This window comes from Marmota marmota, unplaced genomic scaffold (genome assembly GCF_001458135.2).
Source record: "Marmota marmota marmota unplaced genomic scaffold, marMar, whole genome shotgun sequence".
Lineage (NCBI taxonomy): Eukaryota > Metazoa > Chordata > Mammalia > Rodentia > Sciuridae > Marmota > Marmota marmota.
Window position 1 is genome coordinate 53,866,710 of NW_025999968.1, and position 10,582 is coordinate 53,877,291.

The following is a 10,582-nucleotide window of genomic DNA, read 5'->3' on the forward strand; positions in this document are numbered from 1 at the left end:
ACCCTGTGCGGCGCACGCGGGAGGCGCGGCAGCGGCCGCCGGTCCACCTCGTCCTCCTCATCCTCCCGGGAGCTGCGGCTGGGGGCCGGCTGGCCGGCAGCGAGAGGCCGGGCTCCCGCGGCGGGGCCTGGGAGTGGCGGCAGCGGGACGGGCTTGGGGTTGAATGGGCGTCCGCAGCCCTGGTCTGGCAAGCTGGCTCCCTCCTTAGGGGGCATCGCGGTCGGGCGTTCCTTCCAGGGCTGACCTCGCTGCCCTCGGCCGCCGGAGGGTGGCGGGCCGGCCCAGCCTCACCAGCTTCCCGGGAACCCGAGCTCGCCGGGAGCAGCCTCGCGCCTCCCGCCTGTCGTGTCTCCCGCCGCCCCCCCACCCCGGCCTGGAGTCCCCGGCTCATCCTTTTTTCTTTTCTCTGGCGTGCCTGCAAAATCCTGTCAGTGAAGGGCAGTCAATGCCGTCTGGCCCTAAGGGGTGCTGCCGGGACTGCCTCTGATGGTATTTAACAGAAAACGGCTCCCTTGGCAGTGTGAGCGCGTCCCTCGGAGTCTGCGGCTTCTCCTTCCCTCCCTTACTCGCGGACTCAGGTTTCTGGTATGGACCCACGGCACAATTGCGGCCACTTCTTGCTTGGACGAGGAAATGTAATCCGAATTTCCAGAAAAAGGAAAGCAGCGAGGAATGGGTTGCACCTCCCCTTACTTCTGTTTGCTTTTGGATTAGAAGACAACTTCTGGATTACCTTTCCTATGGTCAATCTTTTGTGTGATTCAGACTAAATGAAGAAATAGATTAGCAATTTCTCGATTGATAGGTTCTTGAATATGAAAGTTTCCTTTCGAACTTTGCCATCATTAGTGCTATTTAGAAAACAGAACCAACCTGAAAATTTAAATGTACTCAGCTCTGGCTAGATGCGGTTCTTTGTGCTTATCTGTTAGCATCCTTCTCTTGGCTGTTTCTGTGGTCAAAAACGTAGAGATAATAAAGACAAGTCCAATAAAAGTATAGATAATAAAAACAAATATCATACAAATGCATCTGGTAAATCTCAATTCTGTCATTGGATAGGCAGATTTACTAATCCCATTAAACGGATGAAGAGAAAGGCTCAGAGTTAATGCATGGATTATGTAGTGGACAGGATGTGAGGGCAGGAACTGGGGCCAGGAGCCAGCAGTCCAGCTGGTTTGCATGGTCCCACTCTAAACCCCCCAAATAGGAGGAATGTATTTTTGGGATACCTTTATTTTTAGATGACTAGGCTTGAGAGTGAAGTAGCTTTATTACTCTTCATAGTTGTTATGTCTGTCTGTCTCTGAGAACAAAATACTGTGTTTTGCTTAACAAAATTTTCATTAGTTTTCTTGAAACATTTATGTGGTTTTCATGGGAGTTGACCTATATGAAAAATTTTCAAAAATAAAAATTTGGGGTCTGGGGTTGTAGCTTAGCAGTAGAACACTTGCCTTGCACGTGTGAGGCACTGAGTTTAAACCTCTGTACCACATAAAAATAAATAACTAAAGGCATTGCGTCCATCTGGAACTAAAAAAAATGAAAAAAAGAAGTGAAAATTCTGCAGGAGTTTATAAAGAACTCAGGAACTTTTAAGTGATCTAAATTAAGAAATGAAGAATAGGGTGATTGGGTTAAAAATCTTTCAAACACCTGTAAGTAACCCAATAAGGAGCCTTTCCGATAGTACATTAAAAAAAAAAAGTATTTCTTTAAGAACGTATTGCTGAGGAGCATAGTACTTTTACAAAACTCTATTATTATTCTGCCTGAGTAAGAGAGGAAATGAACACATTTTTAATGTACTTTGGAACCCTCTGGATTGTTCAGATACTAAGCATTGTGAAATAGGGCATAAAATGAGTGGTACCAAGTTAGTTCCATGAAATGTTTGTCCATGTTAGCATTTTTTTTTTTCCAGTGACTGGCAATTTCCTTTTTCTTAATGCTTATCTCTAATATTGGTAGTAGAATTCTGCATAAATTTTATCTTTTCCCTAGATGTCTAGATTGAGGCACACCCTCAAAGCTATTATGAGATTAAGAGGGAGGTGCTGGCAAATTCCTCCACTCATACTCATTTCTCCACCCCACCCCCCCTTTTGGTGATGCTGGGGATTGACCAGGAGCTGGAGCATGCTAAGTAGTGCTTTGCCACTGTGCTACCCCTGTCCCCCAGACTTATCAAATTTGCTAAATTGTGAGTTTTAGAGAATTAGTTATATAAAGATTGGGTTGTATCACTCAGATTCCACTGCCGCAGAGCTGTTCTCTTTTGAATGGCCATTCCCTCCTAAATGACTCCACTTACAAGGTTGGGTTTCTCAAAGTCTGGGCTTCATATCTCTTCCATCTGCACTAGGGAAAAATGAAGTTTTCTTTCACCTCAGCTCAGACAGCCAGAGATGGGGCTCTGGAATCAGTATTTTCAGCAAGTTTTCCATGAACTTCTGAGCAGTAAAGTTGGAGAACCACTGGTATTGTGCTTCCTGTTTACTGAGTATCCCCTAGGACCAGCTCCTGAAGTAGATAACAAGTTTTTCAAGTGGCAGAATAAGTTTTATACCCTAGGCTGCTAATAAAAAGTCTATGACCTTAAAATGAGTAATTGTACTTTCATGTATGTTTCAGAAGGGCAGAGACCAGTTCACTCTGATATGCCTGGTGCCTGGAGGAACTCAATTAAATATTTGTTGAGTGAATGATTGAACTACATTGCAATGAGGCCAGTTTTTTACACTTTTACTTGTCAAATTAATTGCATCACTTAGCAGTCACTAAGTTTTATAAATTAGGAGCAACAAGAACTATATCCCAGTTATTTCTTTAACTTTAGTTAGTGTTGAAAGGAGAGAGTCTCCTTGGCATGGAGTGTTCAAGGTGATATGCTAGGAAGAAGACTAAGCAAAATATTTATTTAGGTACTCAAAACATAAATTTAAGTTACAGTGTGGTGGTAAATCATTTATTATCATTATATTGCATTCCATTTTGTAAACCATGATAATCCCAACTTCCTACTATAAAAATTAGTTTGCAGGAAATAGGTAATTGGTGTGTTTTCTAACTTAAAATATGACCTTTACACCCCCTTTTCAGAGTCTACCATAGGATCCCATAAATAACAAGTGGTTATATAGTTGGGGTTGGAGAGTTCAGAGCACAAACTGTGGAGAATGTTGGATTTGATTACACATTCAGTGACTTTGATCAAGTCACATAACTTCTTCATGCCTCAGTTTTTTCAGCTGAAAATGGGAGTAGTAGTAAAATTTAAATACTACTAAACACATACATAAATTCTTAAGACATATCCAGTGAATAAATGGTAATTAACATTGGTCATAAAGAATTGGGTTATATGAAAATATATAAAATTTAAAAGCTAACCCATTTAATTTTTGCACTATTGTACTTTAGGGTAGTAATAGAAATTCATTGCTTTAAAATGAAATCCCTTGGGCTGGGGTTGTATCTCAGTGATAGATCATTCACCTAGCACTTTCAAGGCCCTGGGTTCGATCCTCAGTACCACATAAAAATAAATAAATAAAATGAAGGTATTGTGTCCAATTACAGCTAAAAAAAAATAATATTTTAAAAAAGTGAAATCCCTTGCTGATTTCTAGGTACTAGACAGTAAAAAATTGGTACTTTAAAAAATTGGATTACTAAACTAGACGTTAAATTCATTACCTCAGTATGTGTCTCATCTGATTTTTTATTTTTGTATATTCATGTGGCTATTCATACACAACTTTTAGTAACCTATGGTTGTTTTCTAACCTGTCTTTATTTTTATAACATCTTACAAATGTCTTTCCATATCTGTGTTGTTTTAATAACTGAATAATATTCCATTTTATGGATCTACAAGAATTTAACCAATTTATTTTTATTAGACGTTAGTTGCCACCCCTACCCTGCCCATTATCAGTAACTTTGCAATGATTAGGCTATATGCACACACAGATCTCTCTCTCTCTCTCTCTCTCTCTCTCTGTACTGGAGATTGAACCCAGGATCTCACACATGCTAGGCAAGCACTCTGCCACTGAGCTACATCCCCAGCCCTTACATGTCTCTGTATACCTTTGAGATTTTTTTTTCCCTCAGATAGGTTTCTAGAAGTGGAATTGTTGGTTCAAAGGATATACTATACCTTAAAAATTTTTGATACATATTTCCATCTGCCATTTAGAAAGGTTGTAGCAATTTACACTCTTGCAGTGGTATATGAATGTTCCAGTCTTCATCCTCTCCAAACCCCTTTTTGGAATGACTTAACCAGTACTACAAATCTAGTGAATATTTTCCTTTAGGAAGAAGAATGGCTTTTTAGTAGAGCCTGCTTGATAGGGGGATTTGGAAACTCAGAAAATTCATGTACCTGTAATAGTGATAGCTAGTATCTATCAAGGCCCCCTTTTTTTTTTTTTTTTTTTTTTGTGGTGGTGCTGGGAATTGAACCCAGGGCCTTATACATGCCAGGCAAATACTCAACCAACTGAGCTATATCTCCATCCCCTGTCAAGTCCTTTTGCAACATTTATTTGCATTAAATTCATTGAATCTTAATGAAATCTCAGTTTTACAGATGAATATGTCTTGAAATCTGAGATATCACCAGTTAAGTAAATTAGTGGACCAGCTAGTGGCTGAGGAGATTTTTGACTGTAGAGTCTAAACTTTTAGTTTATTTTCTGAACCTATTTTATACGCATTTGGGTACTTTTTTTTACAGTCTTGATTTTTTGTTATGGAGTAACTTAGTGGTTCCCTGGGGTATACTAATGTATGGTGTGTGTGTGTGTGTATTATATATTATATGTATTATACACTAATATAATGTACATATTCATCATAGAAATTGAATGCCTCTCAAAGAGTGATGAAGAGTCAGGTAGGTTGGCTTACATATGAGCCTTGTCCTCAAATGAGCATTCACCCCTCAAAGCAGTCTTTTTATCTTTTATTCTGTAGTGGTTTTCCTAAAGTCCCCCTTTTTGAAAAACAGGGTTATTGGCATAAGAGAAGACTAGTGAAGTTTGAAAACACAGTTTACTTGGGTGTGAATTTATACTGGGAACACAAGGCTATAGAAGTATGATAAGGGGGACAGATGGGAGCCTGTCCAGACATTTCCGTGTTGGCCGGTGTGGAGATTTGAAGTGACTGGTGAATATTCACTCCAGGAACACGAAGGTCTCATGGATCCCTGGCAAAAACCTTTCTACTAATAAATGTGATGGTAGAATATCATTAAAGTTCTGTTGCTAAGGTTTGTAGCCCCCTACAAAAGTGAATTTGAATTCAGCTTTTAACCTTTTTCCTAATAGAATTAATGATGGGTGGCTTGCCTTTTAGCTTATTGCCTGAAGAGAATGTTGGTGAAATTGTTTTGGCTTCTGCTGTCTGGCCAGATTTTGTCTCTTCTCTCTATGACTGTCATTGCTCAGTTGTCCGCTAGTCACCAAAACCCATTCTTGTTGTTTGGTGCAGGGCCTCGTGTAGACAGTGTGTGAGTGGTGATGAGTACATTTCACTCTTCCTAGGATGGTTCCAAAGCCTACCCAGATTCTCACACTCAGTGATAACGTTCACGCTCTGTGAGGGTTCACATGCTCAATATTCAGAGTTGAACTGAGGGATGTGACAGAGTTTTGGATTCAAATGAACTTGAATGTGAAAATAACAAGGTTGTAGTGGGTGGCCAAAGTTGTATCCTTGGTGGTTATAATTAAACATACGCTTAATACAGAAGGACCATGCTTTTGATTCTCTGTTGCTCTGGTGAGCATTTGTTTTGCTCCTGCTCCTCCTTGCATTTTGTCTGCAAGTCCTTTTGGTCTCTGGGGGCATGCATTTGTAAGTTGGGATACTGCTCGTGGAAATGGACAAAGTCAACTGACTTCAGTGCTATGATATAACCAATCCACTTAAGGAGGACACTGGTTCTTACGATATAAACATTGAAACAAGCTGGATGCCACACCTGTAAACTCGGCAACTTGGGAGATTATAAATTTGAGGCCAGCCTTGGAAAAAGACTGAGGATGTATCTCAGTGGTAGAGTGCCACTGGGTTCAATTCCCATTGCTTCAAAATCAAAAACAACGCTGAAACAAGATGCTGTTGTAGCTGTTAATTGTGTGTATATATGTATGTGTCCGTTGTGTATATCTGTGAACCTGTGTGTGCAGGGCTAACTACTTCTCTTCAAGGGAGATTTCCTGAATAGTTTTATTGTTCTAACGAGTGTAATGTATTGTGTTAATAAGCCACTGTATAAACATACATCATTCCTATGCATCATCAGTAATAAGAGGCTGCTTATTGAGGATCCAGTGTTTTATAAAAACCAATTCATTTCTGTTCTAAACTTAAGATAGGTTTTAAAAGTAAGTAATCTTTCAGATTCTGAAATTATCTGAAACTCAATTTCCCATTCCTGCAGAATTGGAGTATTGCATTTTGACTACTGACATAAATGCTATTTACTGGTAATGAGAGAAACCTTGAAAAACTGACCAAAAATTTAGTGCCATTCTTGGGATATAGCACGTTTGAATGAACAATAATTCTGTTTTTCTTTTCTTCACTTAATAATGAATAATTTTAAACAGAACAAGTAAATGATAATAAGTGTTGTAGGTAGTACTGTTTATTACACTTAATTACAGTTGTTGTTTTAATTTTCTTTAAATGAACAGAAAAATTGAGGAAGAAGAAAGTGATTAGAGGGGTTGCTGCATGAGGACAGGGAGTATGGTCTTTATTGTTCCTGGTCTTATCTTCAGGACCTAGAACAGTGCTCATAACAAGGAGGACTCTCAACAGTCATTTTGTTGGTGAGTGGCAAGAACACAGTTTGAGGACTGGAAAGTCTGGAGGCCAGAGAGGCTGAATGATTGCGGTGAGTGAGGAAGCGACAGGTGAGGAATAAAGGAAAGAGGGCCAGCTGGGACTTCTTTCAGAGTTAGTTCCCTGAAAGAGGAAGTAAATGGAAGTTTAAGAAGGCAGTCCCATGATTTGCCTTTTTTAGAAAACTCCCTCTGATGTCACGTGGGAACTAGGAGGGCAAGAGAGAAGCATTGAGTTGGCTCCCCTTGTGACTCCCAACCTGTGAATGTTGACATTTCTACCTAGCCTTGGACTTTATGACGAAAATAATATGATTTACTTCTAGGAATGTCCTAAATGGTGTGATATGGATGGTGTGGTCTGTAGAAACTCTTCAAAGTTGTCTGAGAGAGACCCTCATAAGACCTTAACTTATCATGTTTCAACGTACGAGTTTTTCACTTTGCAGTGGTGCTAAAGCAATATACATTTGGAACAAAAAGTACTTCAAATTGTGATTTTTGCTTTTCCCCCCAGACTAGTGAGATGCAGTCACATCCTTTCTCAAGATGCTGCTGGGTAGTGGCAGTGAGCTGCAGATCCCAGTGGGTCATTTGATCACAAGGGGAAACAACCTGTGTACTCTATAGTGTGATGTGTTGCTAAGCTTTGATGTCCCCGTAGTTTTGGGAGATTAAATGCATTTTAAAAAATTTACTTATTTTTTTATGTGGTGCTGAGGATCGATCCCAGGGCCTTGCATGTGCCAGGCGAGCGCTCTACTGCTGAGCCATAACCCCAGCCCCTTAAATGCATTTTTTTATTTAGCATATTTCCAATTTACTATGGGTTTATTGGGAAGTAAACCAATTATCAATTGGTTAGATTGATAATAGCTTAGAGGAGCATCTGTGCTATTATTATTTATCAAATAAATAATAAGTAAGGTAAAGGTCAAGAATTGTTTAACTTTATGAACATTAAGTTAATTGAGGATATAAGTATCAGTTGCTGATAGGAGAGATTTTCTCTGCTTTTTTTCTTAGTGAAAGAAACTTTAAATGAATGCAGAAGAATCCTTCTAATAGCTATTTTGTGAATTGGAGATCATGGGGTGATGTTTTGTAAAATACTGTGACTGTCCAAACTGGAGTTTTTAGTATTGAAGTGGGAGGGAAGTTCTACAGTAATTGTAACATTACATTACTTCTTAGTTCAGTTAATTTTCTGTTATCAGTAGTCATTATGATATTACAAGATGAGGAGATATTATAGTTGTGATTTAGTAACTAAAAAAAATGTTTTTTTTTCCTTAAAAGCAATACATGTTTATTGAAGAAAACTTTTGAAAATATAGATAAGAAGACAGAAAGCCTACCCAGAATCTCACACTCAGTGATAATGTTCACACTCTGTGAGGGTTCACATGCTCACATTACCCAGGAGGTACCCAGTGTGAGCTGCTCAGGCTGGGAGACATGAAAGTCAGTAAGGGACTGTGGGCACTTAAGGTAGTTCATCAGTGGGCAGCCCAGGGCTAGTCCACCCATTTCTTTGTGACCCAGGGAGTATGCATCCTGGTATTACTACATTTTCTAGTTCTTCAAGAACACCTTGAAATCTAGAAGTGTGGGTTTAACACAAATCTCCCAATTTATACACTAGCAGTCAAACAAAGCCTACCTGAGGGCTGAATTCAATCTTTGTTGGCATTTCCAGCCTTCTGTGACACGTTGTCTTATATTTAATCAGTCACTTATTGATGGACATCTTTTTGCTTTAATAAAGACAGGTGAAATCCTTGGGACAGAAGATATGTTTCCAAAGCCCTAAAAACATGCAGCTTTCCCTCTGTAGGTTGAGATGCACCTGTATCCTGTTCTGCTGCCAGTACTGGGTAAAACCCTTTCAAAAATTCTGAGCGAGTGTTGTTTTGTTTTTGATTTGCTTTTTGTATTTCCAATGACTGAATATTTCTAGAATGCTTACTGACCACAATTTTGCTAGAACTCTCCAGTAGTATTTTGGTTCATGTATCCAATGTTTTTCCACCTTTTTAATACCAGATAATACTAGTGTTATATTAGTACTACTAAGTAGTGCTAATTGTGGGTACCATTCCACAAAACCAAAGGAATCAGTATCTTGGAAACAGTAACCCATTTGGAGTATGATGGGGAAGTTCTCTGAGTGTAGTGGATGGTTCAGTGAATCTTTGTGCACCCTGTGCACCTGGCATTATTGTTCTAGGTGTCCAGTCTGACCAAGACAGAATCTCAACCCCCTGAGACCATATTCTTTTTTCATTTCTCTTGGGTTTTCATGTTGAAAATTATATTTCTTAAAGACCATTTTCATTTCAAGAATTTATTGTTGAAAAACATGTTTTTTGAAAATGCTTGGGATAGAACCCAGGGTCTTGTACATGCTAGGCAAGCACTCTGTTGTTGAGCTATATCCCAAACTGTATTTTTTTTATTGGCACGAACTCCTAAAATAGTGGTGAATTAAATTGTCCTTTAATTTCTTAAATTTTGTTTCTCCTACATTTTATTCATAATAAACCTTAGTAACTAAATTTCCAGTTTTTTTTTTTTTGTTGTTGTTGTTTGTTTGTTTTCTTTTTGGATTGTGAAGAATCCAAGTTACAAACTGGAACTGTGTAATGGGAACTTTGGAATTTCTGTCTGAACCAACACAAATCCATGAACTGTCCTTTAACTTACACATTCAACCCCTTCCAGCCTCCTCCTCTCCAAAAAGACATGGTGGATTCAACTCAGGCTGGGCACTGAACCAAATTGGCCAATCAGTGTCCCTTTCCTGGCAATTTGAAATTAGTTCCAAAGAAGGATTTAGCCATAATGGGCTTAAGGGCCACAAGGTAAAGACTTGGGCTAGTACTCCCTCCTGCCTTTGATGGTGCTGGGAATTGAAACCAGTTACTACGATCCAAACCTTCTCCTTGTTCTGTTCTGTTCTTTTTATAATAGAAGTTGAGCATCCCTAATCTAAAGATATGGAATACTCCAAAACCTGGCACAATGCTCAAAATCTTTCAGATTTGGAGATTTTTGGCTTTAGGATGCTCAGTTTGTAAGTTCCTAAGCACGTGTTCTGCAATCCAATAAAACTTCAAAGTCTGGGGCTGGGGTTGTGGCTCAGTGGTAGAGCTCTTGCTTACCATGTGTGAGGCCCTGGGTTCCATCCCTGGTACCACATAAAAATAAATAAAATAAAGGTATTGTGTTATCTACAACTAAAAAAAAAATTAAAAAACAAAAACAAACAAAAAACTTAGAAGTCTCGTGCCAAGCCTTTCAGATAAGGGTTAACTCAAACTGAGGTACCTTGTCTCCAATTTATTTTTTAGTATTATCTGAGGAAATGTGAATTTGTTATTATTTTCTCCACATGAGAACTTGAAAACTTAAGGATGGCAAGAAACACATTTAAGAAGTGCACACATTTAGTCTAATTCATATAGTCATGATTTGATTGGAAGGGTTAATCCAGTATAGATCCAGTATAGATCTCCAGCTAAGAGAGAACAGGCAGGAAGAGATTTGGAACTTCCAAATGTCCTAGAATTTCAGTGGTGTTTTTTTTTTTTTCTTTACATACTTATAAAATGTTGACCTCATGCAAAAAAATATATTAGGGATATTCACAGAGTACAATGTTGTGTACATCTATATAGAGGGTGAGTTTGGAATGTGTTCCATTGTGT